This window comes from Canis lupus, chromosome 2 (assembly GCF_011100685.1).
Source record: "Canis lupus familiaris isolate Mischka breed German Shepherd chromosome 2, alternate assembly UU_Cfam_GSD_1.0, whole genome shotgun sequence".
Taxonomy (NCBI): domain Eukaryota; kingdom Metazoa; phylum Chordata; class Mammalia; order Carnivora; family Canidae; genus Canis; species Canis lupus.
The window spans coordinates 49,334,424-49,358,217 of record NC_049223.1 but is presented as its reverse complement, the minus strand read 5'-3'; the positions used below and the strand labels follow the sequence as shown (position 1 = coordinate 49,358,217).

At 37.7% G+C, this 23,794-nt stretch overlaps 2 long non-coding RNA genes across 6 annotated transcripts in view; one reads left to right on the top strand and one right to left on the bottom strand.

Annotated features, from left to right (window-relative positions):
- Positions 1-23,794, bottom strand: part of LOC106557920 — a 69,620-nt gene that overhangs the window by 25,972 nt on the left and 19,854 nt on the right. For 3 of the 5 annotated variants that reach the window (XR_005355608.1, XR_005355607.1, XR_005355605.1), the window contains exons 5-6: positions 21,338-21,471; positions 18,696-18,845 (exon numbers count right to left, since the gene is read on the bottom strand). This is a non-coding gene — a long non-coding RNA (uncharacterized LOC106557920). Of the gene's footprint in view, positions 1-18,695; positions 18,846-20,451; positions 20,702-21,337; positions 21,472-23,794 lie in introns of those variants that run through there. The other 2 variants (XR_005355606.1, XR_005355609.1) reach the window with 2 other exon arrangements.
- The window catches only part of LOC111092367, a 59,746-nt gene that overhangs the window by 29,701 nt on the left and 6,251 nt on the right, over positions 1-23,794 (top strand). The window contains exon 3 of the long non-coding RNA XR_005355604.1: positions 21,341-21,406. This is a non-coding gene — a long non-coding RNA (uncharacterized LOC111092367). The remainder of the gene's footprint in view (positions 1-21,340; positions 21,407-23,794) is intronic.

Sequence of the window (23,794 nt, the reverse complement as noted above, 5' to 3'; positions counted from 1 at the left end):
CTTTGTAGGTCAGAGATGAAAGTGGAATTCTATGACTCCTTTATGCTAATTTTATCTTAATGTTATTTCTCCCAGGTCACTTCTCTTGAGGAAACTGGACTTTTTTTTTTTTTTTTTTTTTTAATGGAAAGGCCTGTAGTTACATTCACACATAAATCAGGTCTGACATGAACAAGTTGAAATAATAAAACAAGGAGATTTTAGAAGATGAAGGAAGTGTTGGAATGATTTCACAATTCTACTGATGGGACCTTCAGAATCAAAAATTCATCTCCCCCACTATAACCATTCCTCCCCAAAAATGTTACATCAAGGCTACCTTGATATAGGGCTTTAAAAGATATATCCTAAACATTTCAGACCAAAGTATCCTGTAATAGCTCCTTTTTCCTGTTTGAGATAAAGTAAATCTCTGTTTTTTAATTCTACTGCACATACAATGAACTTGCAAATATTCTGTGGATCTTTTCAAGGTTGGATCATATACTACATCGATATTAAGCCACCTCTGACTACCTCAAATGAAAATCCTACCTATTCTTTAATAATTATAGTGGTGTACTATTAATAGGTCATACTGGATCATAAGAGCCAAGGGTGAAAATGCATCTCTTTCCAATTCCAGAATCAGGGACATCATATTGATAGGCTGAAATCACCTATGGTAGGAACACGTACACCTCTGATTTGGCAAACACTACAAATCAGGGATTTTGTTTTTCCCTTAGAAAGCTAGTTAGACATTTACCATCACATCATCGTGATGTGATGTAAGTACATGATGTGATGTAAGTACAGATGTAAGTACAGCTGTTTATGTACTTTATATCTTATTGTACTCTGTAGTTTCTTGAGATTGGATGTAGCAGGTCAGTGTTCTTTTCATTCCTGGGTATCTAGTCCCTCTTTTTAATTGGAGAACAACGAGGACCTTATTTAATTCTTGGTCATTTGGGTGGGGCTTAGTTTTTTTCTTGGTGTCAAGAGCAGAGCTGAACTGGACGAATCAGTATATTGGTTCTCTCTGGCCACAGTGATGATTCAAAGGTAATCACATGACATAAACTCACTTTATCAAAGCCAATAAACAGTGGCCCAGAAACTTTAGTCGGTGCTCTTGGAAAAGCACTCCCATTTCACTGAGGTCCTAAGCTGATAGACATTAAGTTTAAAACTTCTGTTTTAAGTTTAAAACTAGCCAATGAATGGTAGACCTATCTATGAACAAAGTTAACAAAGAGAAACGAAGAACCAAAAGATGAAGAAAAATCAATAATAATGAACTGGAACTATCCTAATGTTGCATGATATTTCAGGTTGTGAGCCAGGAGTTTTTAGTTTTGTTTTGTTTTGTTTTAAATACTAACTAGTTTGGATTGGGTTTCTGTTACTAGCAACCAAACAACAACAACAACAACAACAACAAAACCAACAAAAACGACAGTAACAAAAACACACCCTGAGTAATGTAGTAATTAAGATAGGTAACTCTACATCAGCATAATGTCCTATTTCTAAGGAGGCTCAATGATTATTCATTGAATTAAAGAGAAATTATTGGGACTACACCAGAATAAGAAGCTTTTGCATAGCAAAAGAAAGCATCAGTGAAAGAAAAAGCAACCTACAGAAAGGGAGAAGATATTCATGAATGATATATTTGATATGATATGAAGTATATGAAGAACGTAATTGTCTGAATAACTTAACTCAACAATAAAAAAAGAAAACCCAAACAACCCAATTAAAAAATGGGCAGAGGATCTGAGTAGACATTTTTTTCCCCAAAGGGGTTATATAGATGGCCAGTACTAGCATATACAACTATGAGAAAATAAATTCGTTATTTCCACCACTCAGGCAGTGGTATTTTGTCATGGCAACACTGGCAAACTAATATAGTGGTTTTCTAATTAAGAGAGGTCCTAAGAGAACTTCTTGTAAGGAGTAGGAATGTAGGGAAGAGTAAGATGGTATGACCAACATCTCTTCTCCTGATATTTATTGGTTTAAAATTATAAAATTAGAGACCATGTACAAAGTTCGTTTTCATTTTGATTAATGGTACTTTTCACACCTAAAATGGAACTGTACTCACTAAAATGGGAATGAGAGGTCATTAGGGAGCATGGAAGGTAGATCTCATAAATTATGTTTGAAAGGAGTAGCGGTGGAAAATAAAACTGTCTTGTTCAGATTGTTCAGTAAGCTGATTATACATGCAATATTGGGACCCCCTGTATTATACATATCTACATGTGTCACTAATCTCATTGAATATGCTCCAAGACAAGTGATGGCTTCCTTTCATAGCATTGGTATTTTTAAAAAACTGCTTAGGTCTTGACTGAGATCATAGTTCCCGATAATGAGATTTGTAGACTAGAAGATGAATGTAGTATAACAAATGCCTAAATTTCCATTTGCCTTTATTTTCTAAAATTAGATAAAAGCAGGAATTTCAAAATTCTGACATTTTTTATTTTCTGCATTGCTTTTTTCCTCAAAGATCATATCATGACCATTGCTTCTCCATCAGTGTGGGTGTGTGTATAAAAGAGACAGAGATGGATAGAGAGGCAGGAGGGAATTAGTGTATTTAAACATTCTCTATTTCAAAATCAACTTTGACCAGTAGAAGTATTTAATGGATTACATGGATAGCTCAGCAGAGGAATTTAATTATCTGTTTAATCTTGGCTCAGATACCGCACAATTTCAATCAATAGTAATTGCATTTACAAATCATAAACATCTGATAAAGCAAATGCCAACATTAACTGACTTGGATGTTTCATGCTTTTGCCACCAGGCATCATACCACCTGCCAATACTACTGGCATGTTTAGTTGGCATTTCACTTAACTAGTTCTTATGCTTTTTAGTGTGAGAATATGAGCTATGAGTTTTTCCTATGAGATCTTGTCCTTTAGGGAATGTAAGATGAATAAGAAGCTTAGATAAGTAAGTAGCAGTATATGTCTGGAACAGTGCCAAGGAAAATAATCAGACTTTAAGTAAAGAAGATAAGCAATATATCTATGGTAATTATAGAAGGGGGGATAAAAGAGGAAGATGACTAAGAAAGCAGCTAAATGCCAATGAAAATGGGATCAGTATAAAGCATTTTGCAGGGGGATCCCAATGGGGTGTAACAAAAGCTATCCCTTATTGTTTGATGAAGTTAACCTTGTTAGTATCCATGTAACCCTTAACTGAGCTTCGTTTAAATACGTTTACAAATACTCATTCAGCTTACATTTATCTCACACTAATATATGTAGTGTCAGTGATCATAACAACTGAACAGAAGGCAAACACAGTATCCCACACTTGGTCATCAATTTTGCAGAAAGAACTCACACTGCAGCATAAACTACCATCTGTTTTTGAAACTCTAGGCAATGAACTCATCCACTTGCTTGATAATTATAAGCTTTATTTACTTTCCCTTAGGGTTGTAGGGACTTGCTTGCATTAGTTGCTTCCCATACCAATTGTTGGCCTAAATATGCCCCCCCCCCCCCAAGATAACCATATCAAATCCCTGGAACCTGTGAACAGCATCTTATTTGAGAAGAGGATCTTTGCAAATATATTTTAGTAAAGGGTCTTGAGATGATATAATCCTGGCTTATCTAGGTAGGAAAAGAGGCGAGCATGCAGAGAAGACACACACATAGAAGAGAAAGTGACATGAAGATAGAGGTAGAGACTGGAGTGATGTAGCCACAAACCGAGGAAGCCAAGGAATGTTAAGTGGCACCAGAAGCTGGAAAAGCAAGGAAGGATTCTCTGCTAGAAGTATCAGAGGAAGCATGTCCCTGTCAGCACAGACCTTGATTTCATACTTAGAGACTCCAGGCTTGTGAAATAAATTTGTTTTAATCCACTAACTTGTTTTGTGGTGATTTTTTTTTTTTTTTAACAGCAGCCCTAGTGAACTAGTATGTCAACCAATACATACATATACATACCAACAAACGTTTATACACTATTTGGACCATTATCATATTATTAGTTCAATTTATCCTTAGTCTTAAAATTACTTAGACTCACCTTCTGCTTTCCAAAAAATACTATTGAAAGCTCAAGATCAGCTTCAGGAGAGTAAAAGAAACAACGATTTACAGGATCTGTTTCCATTTGAGATAGTATTCTTTTTTTAAAAAAATTCTTTTTAAGATAATATTCCAATGATCTCTTACTGCTTAACGGATTACCTTAAACTTAGTGGCTTAAAACAAAAGTATCTTTTTTCTTTCACAGTTCTATGGATAAGCTCAGCTGGGTCGTTTTTACATTGAGGCTCTCATATTGAATGAAATCATCACATAGCTGCTGGGGCATGCATAATCTCAAAGCTCTACTGGGCTAGATATTTCATATGACTCATTCTCATGGTGACAAGTGATCCTAGTTGTCCCCTGGGAGGTCAGTTGGGGTTTGGCCTTGGAGCACCTTACATGTATCCATCCTCTTGGTAGCATAGGCTTCTCCTAAGATGGCAGCTAACTTTCCAGAATGAGCTTCCGGAGAGAATGTTTTCCAAAAAACAAGATGGGAAAGTGCCAGGCCCATTCTTCTATACTTTATTGCTCAAGAGGTACAGCTCTTACCCAGATTCAAGGACGTGGAGAAATCAACTCCACTTCTTGATGAGGGAATATCATCAAGGTCACATTGCAGAAATGCATGTGAAATGCGAAATATTTTTTTGACCATCTTTGCAAAAATACAACCTGCTATGCATAGTAATCAGGTTCAAGAAAAACACCAAATTTAGAAAAAATTATTTGTGCTTGAGTAAAAAGGATTAAAATTCAAAGGCGCTTTGAGAAGATAAGCTCCCACAAGAGACTCCTTGTTTAATATAGCATTTATCTAGAAGCCTCAATTATGGCCTCTATTTCTCCCACTTTCCACTAAAAGAAACAAGGTAAATGTTCATCCCCTCCAAAAACTGAGGGCAATGAGCAGTATGTTTTTTTTTTTTTTTTTTTTGCAATGAGCAATATTATACTGAGTTCTTTTTCATGACTTATCTAGGCTCACCTTTATGAAAAAGAGTATACCTAAAAATATCTGCATCAAGACCCTTCCTACCATTACTACAGCCTGTTCGTAGACCCAGGGTCACAGGATCTAAGTCACTTAGAAAATTAGGGATCCCTCAGTGGTGCAGCGGTTTGGCGCCTGCATTTGATCCAGGGCGCGATCCTGGAGACCCGGGATCGAATCCCACGTCGGGTTCCCGGTGCATGGAGCCTGCTTCTCCCTCTGCCTGTGTCTCTGCCTCTCTCTCTCTCTCTCTCTCTCTAAAAAAAAAAAAAAAGAAAAAAAAAAGAAAATTAGGCAGTTGTTTCTCTGTCCCTAGGGGACTCAACTGTCTCTCTGTCCCACTACCAAATCTTCAAGTATTATTTCTCCCTACCAAGTTACTACTCTTATTAAAGGTATTTCTACCAGGAAATAACTGGGTAAGAATTGGGGAGGTGAAGAGGTTCAGAACTGTGGCACTACATAGCCTTTGGGGGAGTGTGATGCTAAAAAGTAAAATTCTTTTTTTAAAAAGATGTTATTTATTTATTCATGAGAGAGAAAGAGAGGGAGAGAGAGATAAAGAGACAGAGACATAGGCAGAGAGAGAAGCAGGCTCCATGCAGGGAGCCCAATGTGGGACTCGATCCCGAGACTCCAGGACCACACCCTGGGCTGAAGGCAGGCACTAAGCCGCTGAGCCATCCAGGGATTCCAAAAGTAAAATTCTTTTGGTAAGCATAGAGACAGGAAGGGCTTGTTTTGGAGTGAAGGTTCAGAGTAACACAGTTCTAGGCAGTAAAGGTAGGCAATACCGCTACTTCCAGAGAACAGAGGTAAATTTTAAAAACCCTGCAAGAAGCTGAGCATTCTTCTTGGTGTACATCATTCTGCCTTTCAGCTGTACATTTGAGACTAGAAAGGAAACATCACTTGAGTAGACCAAGAACAGGCTACATCAAAGGTCTATGAACAACATTACTGCCAAACAGAACTTGTCTTGTTCAGAAAACACTGTTTTAAGGATCATCACTAAAAATAGTATATGACAAAGTATAAGAGACATTTTAAGAAGTTGTATGATATTCTCATCAGAGTCCAAAAATATCCAGCTACCATAACATGGGAGTAGAAAAAAGAGAGATGCATGGAGAAATAGATTTAAAAAAAAATATATATATATATAGATAATAATATATATATAGATACTATATAGGTAAAAATATATTTTTATATATTTATTTTTACAAATATATTATTAAATTATTTTTAATATTTTTAATATTTATAAATATTTATTAAATATTTATATATATTTTATATATATATAGGGCAAGAAAACATTTTGTTTTCCCCCCCTCAGATTTTTAGGCCAAAGGAAGATGTTAAGTATACTCTCCTTAAGTTTAAGACACTGATTTATTCCTTTAAGAAAAAAAAAGTGCTCAGCTACAAGATGAGAAACAACTGCTAGGTCTAATAATGGTATAAAAAGGCTAGTACCCTTGGATAGTTCTAAGTGTTTTAATTACTAAATCAAGTATGTCAGTAATGGTGTAAATTTAAGGACATGAAAACTCATTCTGCCATATGTTTTTATTGATCTGGCTTAGCTAATTTTTAATATTTTAAGATATTTTAGAAAAAGTAGCAAGAAAGAATAACAAAGGCAGAAAGTAGTTGGAGATCTTTAGTCCCTAGAATATGATGGTACACATTAGTTGAATGATCACAGAGGGGTCCTGGAGCAGAGACAGAGGGATTTCCTATTTTACATGGCAATCAGGCCTGGGAAGAAGTATGGCGGTCTCAGTTAAAGGGGCAAGAAAGTGCAGCCTCATCTGCCTTGGGGTTGAAGTCTCCAGGTGTCAATTGCAATCATTCACTGGTGCATTGTGGGGTCTCAGAGACTTTGGGCAGCTGCAGCATGCCAGAACTTTAGGGCTTGGATAACAGGAAGAGCAAAGAAGGCCTCAGAGCAAAAGAAAAGGACTTGTTACTGTGGAAATCGAGTTTGGAATTTCAGCAATATACATACATCTAGACTGGGATTAAATTCAGTCATGGCTGAAGCCATGAGGGCAATTCATAGTCAATAATGCACAGAAAAATGTTTTGGTGAAGGAAATTTTATGACATACAGGAAACATGCGGGTTCATAGGTTACTTTTTAAAAATGGCATCTGTGTGGCAAGGCCATGCAGAAATGGATATTATCAGAAGCATGTGTGTTCAGTATCCACATGCATCAGGAACATTTTTTTCCTGTCATATTTTTATTATTTTCCTTAATGACACAAAGATTTTATTTATTTATTTATTTTTATTTATTTAAAGATTTTATTTATTTATTCATGAGAGACAGAGAGAGAGAGAGGCAGAGACACAGGCAGAGGGAGAAGCAGGCTCCATGCCGGAAGCCCGACGTGGGACTGGATCCCAGGACTCCAGGATCACACCCTGGGCCAAAGGCAGGCGCTAAACTGCTGAGCCACCCAGGGATCCCCTAGATTTATTTTAATTACAGCCATTTGCCTAACCAGAAGTATTAATGTGATTTAAAAGAAAAAACAAATGCAATTTTAGCTTTTGGAAAACTTAAAAGTCTAAAGTTTTTTAACAATCTATGAAATGAAAAAAAAAATCTATGAAATGTTTATATTTTCTGATTTTCAGTGTTGTAGATAATACTGCCTTGAATTGTAGCTTACCTACTTGATTTTCTGAAAGCCTGTGTGCTGAATAAACCTGCAGAAAAAAATACTGAGAAATATATTCTACAATGTTTTTATTAATAAATTCATAGAGAGCCTCCTCTGTTATCTAAGAGAGAAGTCTAAGAGTCTAAGACTGGCTGTTCCAATCTTTCTATGCCAGCTATAGTATGTGAAAACATCTTGTGATAATCTGTGCATTAGAGATGCACTTCATTGAAGCCATTAGCTTTATCTTTTCCCCCTTTTTATAAGTTTTAGAGCAATATTGGAGTTATCACAGGATTCATTGTACATGTTTCCCAAGCTAATTTTGTGTCGAACGATCACTTAGTGCTCTTGGTCATAGTTCTTTGTGCAAATCTGGTGAGGACTATGGAGCATCTTCTCTGAGCAAAAGCTGAGACATCAGCTTTGTATACAATTGTACAAAGTTCAGAGATCACCGTGCCTTGTCATGGAATAGTTTCAAATGTAGTCCAGTCCTTATTATTGTGGAGGCCAAGAAAAATCAAGGCCATTCCACCTCAAGTTTAGCGTTATCACAAGTACAGCCATCCCAGGCCCCTGTGAATAAGAGCTGAACTTTACCTTACTTCAGTTACAGGAAGAAAACAGCTTACAGCTTAACATCCTAGAAAGCCTCATGTTAGAATAAAAACAGCCCAAGCCAAGGGCAGGAAGCCCCTATTAGAATGAGAACAGAGCTCAATGCCCTTGAAAGCCCCATATCAAAATGTAAACAGAACTTGAGAAATTCCTCCACCCCTTCTGAAGATCCCCTAGACCAGTCTATAAAAAACTAAGCTGAAACCCACCTAGAGCTTGTAAATAAACCCTCGTGTGTTTGCATTGGTGTCGGCTCCTTGGTGGTTTCTCGGATTCGCGATCTTGGGCACAACAATTATGTGTTTGCAAAACAGTGAAACATATGGGAAAAGATTTATTCAAAGCAGAGGTTATTAACAATTATGCTGAAATAAGCTTAATTTCAATTTCCACTAAATTAAAATTATTTATTTCTCATGCACTTTTGACCCATTAAGACAATTGATTAGACTTAGCTGTGTTTTGTCAGGTCAGTAGGTATGTTTGACTGACACAGAAGGACCACCCGTCTCTTCTCCCCCAGTTGGATGGAGACATTGCGTACACAGGAAAGAGTCAATTTCTATTCACGTGGCACCAACATATTTCCAAATGGTTCTTGAGTTTACAACTAAATCCTGATTTAAATAGAAATGCTCTTTCTGAATTGGTATGTTAAAGAATACCATGCTTTCTTATTCAAAGCAACTTCCTCTTATGAACTCTAACCCTGATCTTGTACCAGTACCTACTCAGAGCTCTTTTATCTTCTTTCCTTTTCATTCAGGTTTTTCTATTTGAAATTTCTGTCATGCTTTATGGTTGTATATCTCATCTGGAATTTTTTCTCTTAAAGGGATGGGTCATCTGCAGTGCTCTTCTGGCCTTACCACATATATCAACTCTCTATTTGTGGCAATGGCTATTTAAAAACTCTCTCATCACAAGCTAATCCTTTTTGTGATGTCTTTCTCTAGTTACTATAACAACAGAAGACCTGGTCAAAATTCATTATCCAGTGTTCTGATAAGCCGAAGAACTTCCAGAAATGCCAGTTTATAGGAGTTATTTAAAGGAACAAAACGAACAACAGATGATTTTTAGAACATTTATAGACTATTATCACATATATTTTATATTATAGATATAATATAGAGCATAAATTATATTTATTATAGATATATAGACTATATCATAAAATATATAGGTTTAGAGTTGTAAGGGGCCTTCGATTTCTTCTGTTCCTCCTCCCTACCAGGAAATATTTTGTATTGTAGCATTCACAGGTGGCCGCCTAACCTTGGCCTGCAAACTTCCTATGATAGGACATCCTCCCCTTTTGGTACAACCTATTCATTATTAATGATCATACAGTTCTTTGTGTTGCTTAGAAATACATTCCCAGCAACTTCTACACATTAATTCTTATGTCAGGTTACTCTTCACTAAATAAGGGGGTTATATTTTTAATCTGTAGAGAACCAAATATTTGAGTAGAGGTATTTTTTAAGTCATCATCTCTATTTTTGCCTACCTAGGAACCACTTCTAGTTTTCCAATGGGAAACTTTCTTCATCCTATTCTCCATTGATATGGTTTACCATGGGGTGAAATGTTTCTTTCTCCCAAATCTCTAGGATGTGCAAATAACAGGGCTACTCTCATTCAACATATTCAGCATTCCTCTGGCCACAGTGATTATTTTGGTCACAGGCTAGTGATCCAAGTTGCTCCAGTGGAATTCTATACCAGCACTTCTATGAAAAATATCCATCTTTTGGAGTTGCTAAAATGCTGGAATATGAGCTTGGAACTGTGGGGACAGCCCACATGACTAAACGATGGTGACACAAAGAAAGCAGAGCCTTAAGACAGAAACAGAGCTCTGACCACGTTGTTAAAACCCTTAGAGCTAGCCTGTTGGTTAAGCTATGTTGCTTCTTGACCTTTTAGGAGGTGAACCAGAAAATTATGCTTAAGCCAGTCTGTGTTTCTACTGGTTGCCCCTAAAGAGTCTTGAGCAATACAATTATATTTTTCTGAGTCATTTTTTTCTTATCTAAAACTTTATGGCATGACTATCAGACCTTTTCATCTGAGTCACACTATGCTATACATGCTCTCAATTTTCAATGTCTTCATGAAAATGGAGTACCTAGAATGGGCCACACAGTGCAGTAGATGAGAACAGAATACACTCAAGTGGAATACAGTTAAACATTTTCCTTCCTGCTTTATGCTCCACGTCATCACTGACAAAGAACTAGATTGCCTTAAACTTTTATCCACCATTTTATTGCTGCTTGCCATCCTGTTGACTTATATGACACTTGAATTTCTTAGGCCTTCTTCACACAAACTTCTATTAAGCTATTCCTTATCTCTTCATCTTTGCTTCCAGTCCTTTCCCAAGCTACCCAGATGTGTATATCCATGTATCTGATCTTCTGAAATAGTTTTGAATTTTGAGCTTACACAAGTAACTCAATGTCTCAGAGCTTCAGTTTGCCTTATTATAGAATTATAAGGTATTGCTTAGGATGCTTTTGATGACAGATGCTAGAAACTCCAAATTAAAATGGCCAATCAACAAGAGGACATATTATCCCTAACAAAAAGTCTGCAGCTTTCAGGAAGATAACAGGGTAGGAGGATCCTGAGCTCATTTTGTCCTCACTGCTCCCCTCCACCTCTATTGTCCATGCAGCTGACTCTGTAAATGGCCTGAAGATTGGTAAAATTGATCTTCCACAGCTAGTTGTAGAGAGAAGGAAGCATTGTAAAGGGTTTGAGGGGCAGAGAAACAGTTGGGAACCAAGCCACCATGGCAACCAAACACAACTGGAAAGGTTATCAATAGCACTGAGAAGTGAGAGAACCATATTGCATGCTGGGTACCTGCATTACTGGGGATCCCCCCTTAGAAGATGAATGCCTATAATATGTTATAGACTTATTATAACATATTGATTATATGAGTCAGACTCAATGTTCTGACTTTGAACACCAGCAAGACTTAACTCAGGGAGACAGGGTATGAGAAGAAACAGAGACCTTGCTCTTTAAGGGCCACTAGACTAAATAACTCAGCCTCAGACACAGCACAGAATCCACAGTTTGTAAAGCTTCAGAGTTTATGTATAAGAGATTTACTGACTGAACTTAGAACATGTGCTGGAAGGGAAGGGATCTTCAGGAGATTTCTTCAGGAACAAAAGGGCTGTGGGCACTTTTTCTTCCCCTCCTGCAATTTAGATAGCCAGATGCTTATAGGAATGAGTTCTAAGATTCTTTGTCTCCCTTGCTAGGACTATGTGCCCTTATGCCATGCTTCCCTAACAACTACCCATCCCACCTGCCCACCTTAATAGGCTTCCCTCCAGCAGCTCCAGCCCCATCACACTCATCAGGCAGTCCCAGCTGGGACACCACCACTCAAAAGTGAGTCCCACCTCTGGAGGAGGTGGAGGGAGGTAATTGAATAATCCAGGCTAAAAGTGTTGCCTCTAGTCAGCCTCTTAGCTGGTTGCACAAGGAGGAAGTTCTGCTCTTCAATGAAGTTGCAGTGTGGCTGAGAAGCTTATTGCTGGCACACAGGCTGTTGGGTGGGCCCTGTCCACAAATGAAACCATAGCACCACATTCTGGGCTCTTAACAGCAAAGGGAGCAAACCTTGCCCAGTAGACCCACAGAAGGCAAAGCAGATCATTGCAGCTAGTGGGGCTAAAGGTAATCATGGGGCCACTATAACAAGAGCCCACAGGAAGCTCACACAAGGATACCACTGGAGCACCTGGTCCTGGTGACTAGGAAAGATTGGGCTATAGGACCTCTTTCATACAAAGCCACTACTTTCAAGACTAGGAGACCTACTTAATTCATAGAAACAAACACAGAGAGTTCATTAAATGAGTAGACAGAGGAATAAGTCCCAATAAAAAGAAGACAAAAAACTAAAGTAAAATGCCTAAATAAAATAAAGATAAAATATGCCTGACAGAGACTTCAAAATAATGGTCATTAAGATACTCATTGGACTTGAGAAAAGAGTTTATGCATTCCGTGAAAACTTCCACAAAGGTAAAAAAATAACCACCGGTCAGAGCTGAAGAATCTAATGTTTCAAATGAAAAATACACTAGAGGAAATCAACAGGATGCAGAATGGTCAGTGATCTGGAAGACAGGGTAATGGAAAACAACTAAATTTAACAGCAAAAAGAAAAAGTTAAGGGAACTCTGCAACATCAAGCATAGTAGCATTCATGTTACAAGGATTCTAGAAGGAGAAAAGAGAAGGGGATAGACAACTTATTTGAAGACATAGTACCTGAAAACTTCCAGAATCATAGGAATTAACAAACACAGGTCTAGTAAGCACAGAGAGTCCTTAACAAAATCAATCCCCGGAACACAACAAGAAACATAATAAAATTGCAAAAAGAAGTAAAAAAGAAAAATTTTAAAGCACTGTAAGACAAGGAAACTGTTTCACACAAGGGAAACCCTATAAGGCTACTGACTAATTCTTCAGCAAAAACTGCAGGCTAGAATTAGTGGCACGATATATTTAAGTGCTAAAATGAAAAACCCTTCAACCATAATACTCTATCCAGCAAGGTTATCCAGAATAGAAGGAGAGAAAAAGACTTTCCCAGACAAACAAAAGTTAAGGGAGCTCATCACCACTAAAACAGCCTTACAAGATATGTTAAAGGGAATTCTTTAAGTGGCAAGAAAATGCCAAAACCAGAAGAAGATTATTAAAACATTTCACAAGTAAAAGCAAACAGAGTAAAGGTAACAATCACTTATAAAGCCAGTATGGAGGTTAAAACAAAGTTGTAAAATCAATTCTACCTACAAAAATGAGTCAAAGGATACACAAAATATATGTAAAATATGACATCATATCTATAAAATGTTAGGGGGGATGGGAGCAAAAATATAATGCTTTTAGAATGTGTTTTAACTCATGCAACCATCAATTTAATACAGACTGCTATATATGTAAGATGTTACATATGAACTCAATGGTAACCAGAAATCAAAACCTTGCAATAGATACAAAACAAAATAAAGACAAAGGAATCCAAGCCTAATAACTGAGAGAGCTATCAACCACAAAGAAAAAGAGCAAGAGAAGAAAAAAAAAAGGGAAGAACTACAAAACAGTTAACAAACAATGAGCAAAATGGCAATAACTGACATATCAATTACTTTAAGTATAAATGGACTGAGCAGCCTGGGTGGCTCAACGGTTTAGCATCTGCCTTCAGTCCAGGGCCTGATCCTGGAAACCCGGGATCGAGTCTCACATCAGGCTCCCTGCATGGAGCCTGCTTCTCCCTCTGCCTGTGTCTCTGCCTTTCTCTCTCTCTCTCTGTGTGTCTCTCATGAATAAATAAATAAAATCTTTAAAACAATAAATATAAATGGACTAAATGCTACAATTAAAAGACTGAATGGATAAACAGAACGTAAGACCATCTCTATGATGCCTGTAAGAGACTTACTTCAGACCTAAAGACACATATAAATTGTAAGTGAAGGAATAGAAAGATGTTCCATGCAAATGGAAGCACACACACACAAAAAGCTAGAATATAAAACAAATACTATAGGGACACTTGGGTGGCTCAGTCAGTTAAGGATCCGTTCAGGTCATGATCTCAGGGTTGTAAGATCCAGCCCCATGTCAGGCTCCATGCTTGGCATGGATCCTGCTTAGGATTCTCTCTCACTCTGACCCTTCCTACCATCAATCAATCAACCAATCAATCAGTTGATCAAATACTATAGCCAGAGACAAGAAGGGCATTACATAATGATAAAGGGATCAATCTAACAAGAGGATTTAATTGTGACTATCTATGTACCCAACATAGGAGAACCTGAATACATAAAGTAATTATTAATATACATAAAGAAAGAACTTGACAGTAATGCAATAATACTAGGGACTTTGACACCTCACTTGCAGCAATGGATACATCAGCCAGACAGAAAATCATCAATGAAACAGTGCCTTGAAGGATACACTGGACCATATGGCCCCAAAAGATAGGTAGCATTCTAGTCATAAACAGCAGAATATACATTTTTTTCAAGTACATGAGGAATATTCTCCAGGATAGATCACATGTTAAGCCACAAAACAAGTCTCAATAAATTTTAGAAAGCTGAAATGACATCTTTTCTGATACAGTGATATGAAACTAGAAATCAATTACAAGAAAAAACTGAAAAGAGAAACCCACATTCACATGGAAGCTGAACAACATGTTACTAAATAACCAATAGGTCACTGAAGATATCAAATAGGAAATATAAAAACACATAGAGATGAATAAAAATGCAAACTAGGGTCCCATATCTTTGGGATACAGTAAAAGCAGTTCTGAGTGAGAAGTTTATAGTGTTATAGGTCTATCTCAAGAGAGGAGAAAAATCTCCAATAACTTAAGTTTACAACCAAAAAAGCTAGAAAAAGAACAAACAAGGCCCAAAGCTAGTGGAAAGAAGGAAATAATAAAGATTAGAGCAGAAATAAATGCAATAGGAACTAAGAAATATAGAAAACCTCAAGGAAACCAAGAACTAGTTCTTTGAAAAGATAAACAAAATTGATGAACGTTCAACCAAACTTATAAAAAATAAAGTAAAATCAAAAATGAATGAGGAGAAATAATGGACACCACAGAAACACAAAGAATTCTAATATTATGATAAATCATATGTCAATAAATTAGATAACCTTGAAGAAATGGGTATATTTCTAGAAACATGCAATTTTTGAAACTGAACAGACCAATTACTGGTAATGAAATTGAACTAGTAATCACAATACTCCCAACAAATGTCCAGGACTATATGGGTTCACAGATAAATTCTACTATGTACCTAACAAAGAGTTAATACATATTCTTCTCAAACTATTACAAAATAGAAGAGGAAGGAAAACTTCCAAAATCATTCTACAAGGTCACTATTTTTAAATAAGATTTTATTTATTTATTCATGAGAGACACAGAGAGAGGCAGAGACATAGGCAGAGGGAGAAGCAGGCTCATGGTAGGGGAGCCTGATGTGGGACTGGATCCCAGGACCCTTGGGATCATGACCTGAGCCAAAAGCAGATGCTCAACCACTGAGCCACCCAGGTGCTCCTACAACATCAGTATTGTGGACACCAAAACCAGATAAAGACAATAACAAAAAAGGTACATGTCAATATATCTGATGAATACAGATACAAAATCCTCAACAAAATATTAGCAAACTGATTTCAACAATACATTAAAAGGATCATTCACCATAATCAAGTGATATTTATTCCCGGGATATAAGTTTGGTTCAATAGTTAGGAATCAATCTATGTGATACATTTCATCAATAAGAGGAAAGATAAAAACTAGTATCTCAATAGATGCAAAAAAATCATTTGACAAAAATCCAACAGCTGTTCATGACAAAAACACTCAGCATATGCCCTCTATGTAGGCATATGTACTTAAAGACAATATATGAAAAACCCACAACTATTATCATAGTCAATGGTTGAAAACCGACAGCTTTTCCTCCACAATCAGGAACAAGACAAGGATGTCCACTCTTGCCACTTTTATTCAACATAGTACTGGGAGTCCTAGAGGTAGTAATCACATACAAAAAAGAAATAAAAGGCCTCCAACTTGATAAATCACAAGCAAAACTGTGACTCTTTGCACACAACATGCTTCTGTATGTAGAAAACCCTGAAGAGTCTACCAAAAAACTATCAATAAATTCAGTAAAGTTTCAGGATACAAAATTAACATACAGATATCTGTTGCCTTTCCATGCACTAATAATGAACTAGCAGAATGAGAGATTAGGAAAACAATCTTGTTTATAATTACACCAAAAATAATAAAATACCTACAAATACATGTAACTAAAGAGGTTAAAGACTTATACGCTGAAAACTATAAAATATATATTATAGAAATTGTAGCACACACAATGGAAAGATATGCCATGCTCATAGATTTGGACAACCAGTATTGTTAAAATGCCCATACTACCCAAAACACTCTAAAGATTTAATGTCAAATTTGTCCTATCAAAAAACAAATAGCATTTTTCACAGAACTAGAAAATCCTAAAATTTATATGGAACCAGAAAAAAACCTGGATCGTCAAAGCAATCTGAAAAAGAACAAACCTGGAAGTATCACAATCCCAGATTTTAAACTATACCACAAAGCTAAAGTAATCAAAACAGTATGATACTGGCACAAAAATAGACACATATCAATAGGACAGGACAGAGAACCCATATATAGACTCGTATCTATATGGTCAATTAATCTATGACTAAGGAAGCGATAGTATTACAATTGTGAAAAGATAGTCTCTTCCACACATGGCGTTGGGGAAACCGGACAGCTACATACAAAAGGATAAAACTGGACCATTTTCTTACACCACACACAAAAATAAATTCAAAATGGATTAAAGGACTAAATGTAAGACCAAAAAACCATGAACATCATAGAAGAAAATATAAACAGTAATGTAGACAGTAATCTCTTGAACAGCATTGTTAGCAATATTTTTTTTTCTAAATACGTTTCCTCAGGCAAGAGAAACAAAAGCAAAAATAAACCAGTGGAATTACACCAAAACAAATGGTTTTGCACAGCAAAGGAACCATTCACAAAACAAAAAGGCACCCTAAGTAGGAGAAGATATTTTCAAATGGTATATTTTGCAAGGGGTCAAGAGCTAAAATACATAAAAAAAACTTGCACAACTCAACACCAAAAATAAAAAGTACTCAGAATAAAAAACGGACAGCAGACCCAAATAGCCATTTTTCCAAAGATGACACATATAGGGCCAGCAGACACAAGGAATGATGCTCAACATCACTAATCACCAGGAAAATACAAATCAAAACAACAAGATACCAACTTAAACCAGAGGCAATGACTAATATCAACGGGCCAAGAAATTCCAGGTGTTGGGGAAGATGTGGAGAAAAAGGAGTCTTTGTATGCCATTGGTGAGAAAGCATATTAAACAGGCCAGGAGCAGACAGCGAATACTGAGAAGTAGCATAGAGATTTCTCTGATCGGTGACATCGAGCCACTCATCAAATTGCTTACGATTTGGTTTTTTAGTGACTTCATTTCATTAAAATGTCATTTAGCCTTATTTTTCCATCTTATCCAAAAGCATGTCTTAAGAGACTATAAAAAAATTGGCTTCAAAGTGGCTTATATACACCTCTCTAGAAAAAAAAAATATAGAGGAAATTATATGTCCTGGTATTTTATTGACAATACCCAACATTCTAATGGAGTGCCTACCTTGTGTCACATACTGTTCAAACTATTTCACCTGAACAGGTGCTACTACCATTATTGCTGTTTTACAGAGAGGGTCACTAAGTGCAAAGAACTCAAAAGGCTTGCTCAGGGCCATGCAACTGGTAAATGGAGGTAAGGCAGATTCTAAAATAAATGGAATCTCTACTAATGGGCACCACCATATAAACAGCACAATCACAGAAAATGGCCATGATTCTAATACCAGTACTCTACTGGGATACCAGTAATCACGCTGGTACCTGAAATGCTCTCTCTCTCTCTCACACACACATACACATACATTCATTACAGCCTTTAAATGTTACACATTGCAGGAAGTTCTAGTTCTTTGAAAATGGTTAAACAAGCCAAGGTGCATAGAACAAGGTCTATCAGTGTCTAGTGAACCAACGTACGGAAGAGGGCCGTCATGAAGGCCACCAGAAGCATTTTATGTAGAAAAAGCTCATTTTAATACTGTATTGCCTCTTTAATATTTTAGTAACCATTTCATGTAGAAACAATTGCAAATGTTTGCAATGACTTTTGTAATTACACAACGGATTGGAACTGGAGTGAGACAGTGAGGGATGACAACTGGGAGAACAGGAATTGGCATTATACTAATTAAATTCAGTATCTAAGCACTCTGTCATTATTCTGTCCTAGTTGTTATAATCAAGTTGCCACATTTTCATCTATGGGTATTTCTTTATTAGAAAAGAAATTTACCATTCACACTAGAGACTGCAGAAGGAAATTAACTTAATCTTGTAATTCTAGGACAAATTTCACAATAAAGGATGCTTAAATTTTCAGAGAGTGCATGTGTGTGGGGGGAAGCAAAGAAAATCATTCAGAGTGGTGTTTTTCGAATTTAGCTACTTTCACAGACATTCCTGTGGGAGAGGCTTCCAAATTTTCTGTAATAATGCTTTAAATGATTTTACTTTTGTTTATAATCTAAACAAATTAATACACACTTGTTCAAGATTACCTGGAAGACCACGCTACCCAACAGAGTTGCCCGCTGATCACAGCATCTGCTCTTCTACATCTGATCTCTGTCAAGCGAAGGCCAACCATGCTAGACTTCTCCTGGGGTGCTTCTCAGACTCCATCCTCAAGACCCCCTGGTGACTAATGTCTATGTGACCAAAACATACCGAGTAAATAAAATCCTCTTTGCTTGAAGTTAAGGACTGTCTTCAAAGTATCTTGGGTCCCTTGCCTCTGGTTTTGAGGACTTTTCAGGGTCTGGCCTCTCACTGAACTTATTTTATCTCCTGCTCACTTGTTTGTTCTTTGCAACTTAGCCAGGAGCCTTGCATCGCAAGAGCAAATTCATCAGTACTTCACGAATGCTCCAGATCTACCTGGCCATGAATCTTAGCCAGCCTAGGGCAGCTTGGCAGAGGAGTTAGGCATGGGTCTTTGGCTGTCATTTGTTTCTCTGACACTATGTGTTAGGTCTACTGCACCAACAGGTGTTCTAATGGGCTCCTCTTTCCCACAGAAATACATCAGGTAAAAACTCAAAAATCATTTTTTAAGCCCTGAAAATAGGACACTAGCCTCAAGCATTCTACAACACAGAAGCAGCAAGTTATGCTACCTTAATTATGAATGCATCAGGTATGAAGGCCATCCCATCCTTCTGGATCTCTCATGTAAAGTACATAAAGGCCACTTGCCAGCCTTTCATAAGGGGGTCAAGAAACCTCAGTATTTCCTGAGGCTCCCTTTGCTGTGCTAGGGCTGAGGCTGCCTTCCCCAAGGGAGCATGCATTTAACTCAGTGGTTCTATTTTGAACATACATCGGATTCACTAGGGAGGTTTGGCTATACCAGAGATTACTGGCCCCCGTTCGTTTCATTCTGACAAGTTTCCAGGTGATTCTGGGAGCTCACATTGGGAAGGCTTCTTAAAAATAAAGGCATGGGTTGCCTGGGTGGCTCAGCAGTTGAGAGTTTGCCTTTGGCTCAGGGCTTGATCCCAGGGTCCTGGGATCGAGTCCCACATCAGCGCCCACCCCTCCCCTGCAGGGAGCCTGCTTCTCCCTCTGCCTGTGTCTCTGCCTCTCTCTCTGTGTCTCTCATAAATAAATAAAATATTAAAAAAAATAAGGGCAGGAGATAAAAAGCCACATTTCAGATATTCTGTTACATCTTAGGATTTTTGGATTCAAGGAACAGAAATGATTTTAATTAACTTAGGGTAGTAGACACCATGTGGCTCCCAAGCAGACCTCCTTTTTCAGCCAACACACCTATTCCCTAACAGCTCCAAGTCCTGTGGTATTGGCTTCTATTTCTTTTCAGCGAATTGCCTTTGACTCCTGAGAGCCACTTCTGCAAGCAACATGTAAGGATGTTGGATGTCTCACACCTACTTCCCCTTACTTCCTCCCAACTGACAAATGTAGAGGTACCCAAGTGCCCTTGACTCAAGGTAGGGCAACTCTGTGGTACAATTTTGCTCGAAAGTTGTTCTGTCCCATGTATTCCAGTCACATGTGGGCTATTGAGCCCTTGAACATGGCCAGCTGGAACTGAGATGTGTTGGAAGTAAAAGATACAGAGATTTCAAAAAATTACTAAGAAAGAAGGAATGTAAAATGTGACATGCATTATTTTTAAAGTACTGATTACACATTGAAATGACAATACTGTGTATATTTGAGATTAAATAAAAATAAAATAAAATAAAATAAAATAAAATAAAATATGCTAAAAATGAATTTCACCTGTTTCTTTTTACACATTATGTTTTTATTGGATTATACTGGTCCAGAGCCTGTGCCGTTGTATGGGTCAGACCAAGGCTAGACTTGACACCACATATACTCATCTCTGGAAGATCACATGAGTAGAAGACTGAGGTCAGCTAGCCAGTGGCAAGTCATGATCTCTTAAACAGTTTCCTCTCTGAACCATTTCTTGAATCCAGAATCCACCAACTAAAGGAGAGACTGGGTCTTCATGAGGAAAGATCCTACAATGCTATGAAAAAAATATATAGTACTGTATATACTTGATTCTTCCAGCACTCCCCCAAAAGACACTTGCAGCCATTTATTAAAGGTAAAAATAAACCAGGGAAAAGGGAACACCTATACCGTTTGAAGGCTGTTGGGTACACGATCCATACTATCAACCACACCAGGGAACCGTCATTGACCCCGTTAGAATAGGGGCATACCAAGGTCCAGTAATAAATGGAGCTGTCATCACATTCATCTCACAGTGGGTTCTTTAGGTCCATGTCCCCAGTTCCTAAGTATATATTCAAAACGGAACTCACATATTTGTTCTTTGACTCCTTAAACCCAAGCTCGAGAGCCCAACTAGATCCCCTGAAGATATGCCCTTCCTCCTCCTGCCAATCCAGTAAGTAATAACTTATCTCAGGGAAAATTACAGACATTACCACCACACTAAAAGGCTTAAAGAATGCAAGGAGAGCTTTCTCAATCAGACCTCCATTCAGTTTACTGGTCCATCACTTGCAAAACCTGGATGGATCATGACCTGTGTCAGTGTATTATCACACGCTTAACCAAGTAGCAGCGCCAATTGAAGTCCCTAGTACATAGTTTGGATCTACTCATTTGTAAATGTATTTTTTCCCATACTCACCAGGAAGAATAAGAAGGAAGTTGTCTTTCTACTTAACAGCCAACAGCATACTTCACGGTCTATCTCCAGGTCAGTGTTAACTCTTCCATGCGCTGTAGAATGCAATTGAATGCGAACTGGGCAGGTCGGACATTCTGTAAGACATTACTTTCATTCAGAGTTTTTATGGCCTACTGTAACTCTTCAGAATGCCCTGGTAAAGCACACATATAAAATCTCACAGTAACTCAGAAGGCTGCTACACTGGTAAAGATGTTAGATGCCCAGTGAGCTAATGTATGCCGAGACATCCTCTGCAATGTGAAGGACAAGATGCTAGCTACAACCTGATCTCCTACTATTAAGAGATCAACAAAATGCCTGGTAATCATCTAGGGCTTTTTGATGTTGCACTTTCGAGTCCTGTTAGGACCATTTATTAGGTAAAGTCAACCTCTGCTAGTTTTCAGTGAGGTCCAGAACAAGCAAAGGCTCTAGTAGGCTGAGGCTGAAGTACAAGCAGCTCTGCTACTCGAGTCCTATGTTATTAGAGATATCTGTGGCAGGCACTAAACCACTGAGCCACTTAGGGACTCCCAAAAGATTTCATTTATTTATTCATGAGAGAGACAGAGATAGAGAGAGAGAGGCAGAGACACAGGCAGAGGGAGAAGCAGGCTCCATGCAGGGAACCTGATACAGGACTCGATCCTGGGACTCCAGGATCACGTCCTGGGACAAAAGCAGGCACTAAACTGCTGAGCCACCCAAGGATCCCCCAACTACTGTAATTTTTGAGCTCGAGAGGAAACCCCAGGGACGTGCATTAGCCTTCCCTGAACATAGTAGACAGAATAATGGCCCCTCCAAAAATTTCCATGTCCTAATCCCAGAGCCCATGTGAACATCCATGCTTTAATCCTGAAAGCTCTATCTTACATCTCACAGGGGACTTTGAAGATGTGACTAAGCTTAAAGATCTTGGGATGGGAAGAGTTGCCTGGATTATCCAGGTAACTGGATTAACTGGATAACCTAAAATGGCACTTAAAATCAGAAATACATCCACACTGTGGTTACAGAGACAATAGACAAAGGGGGAGGGAGCACCAGTGTGAAAGCATAGTGACTGGCATTGATGAGGTCTAAGGAAAACCAGGAACGAGCCAAGGTATGTGCTTGGCCTCTACAAACCAGGAAAGGCCCTCAGCTGGCAGCCAGCGGGAGTCAGAGCAGCTCAGTATTAAAAGGAACTGAATTCTGCCAAAAACCTACAGAAAAAAAAAAGATAATGGTCTTTGACGCTCCAGAAAGGAATGCAGCCCTGGCAACATTTTCATTTTAGCCCAGTAAGACTGTGTTAGATTAACCAGCTACACAAATGGTAAAGTTATACATTTGTGTTATTTAGACCATTTTATTGTGGTAATTTGGGGCTTGCTGCCCACAGGTAACTAGACTTCTCTGGTCTTTAGCTCTTCATCTGCAAAACAGTCTACTACTGAGGACGAAATGAGATGCAGGGGACAGCACCCGAAACACTTTAAAATGCTGTATAAACAAGAGATAATATTCGATTTAGAACTAGTTGATGTGGTAATCTCAGGGGAGGTACTTTTGATACAAATAGCCAATTACACTGATTATTTCTAATGCTTGAAAGTTTAGTAAGGTAAAGGAAATAAATAATTTCCAATTCTGTTTTGGTACATTAATGTTTAGCAAAATCTAAACTTAATAGAGTCATGAGGATACACATAAAAAGCCCTGTTAGTGAAGATTATATACATGTCACAGTAAGAATAAGAGACAGAATTATTGCTATTTTAATATAACTTGTGTGGACAGGTAATTAACAAGTGCTACCAGAAACCAAAGGGCAGATTCCATTTCCATTTTAGTGTATTGAGTTTGATTTGATTATGCTGATTCTCAAGCACCAACAGCTACTTAGTATTATCAGTCTCTTGGTCCTGATTTCTTAATCACCCCAGTAATACAAAATAGCTGCTTATTTCTTGAACATGGTTCATTAGCTTGGCTCATTAATTTTCAAAGGCGCCACAGATCTTAAATAGGTAAGTGGATGGGCCACCCTTTGCTTTGGGAGATAATCATTTCCAAAGAGACTTTTAAAATTTAGGCCAGTTCATTCTAATTTTTTTTTTTTTTTAAGGAAAATTGGACCTTGGCAGTTAAGCATCTTAAGCCAGGGAGTATTTGTTACAAGAAATCTAGCTATCCAAGCTAGTTTCAGTGAAGGGAGATAACTTCAGGGATCCCACAGGCAACTTCAAAGGTATAAAGACTGAAATACAATTATATTTATAAAACCAGGACTTGAGAAATGAGAAAATTTTATCCACCTTTTACGGAGCTTTTGGTCTTTACCTTCTGCTTGTCTCTAAGTGCTTTCTCCACCTATATGCAGAACTCTTTTTTCTACTGAGAGGCAGGCATACACATAACTAAAGTCAC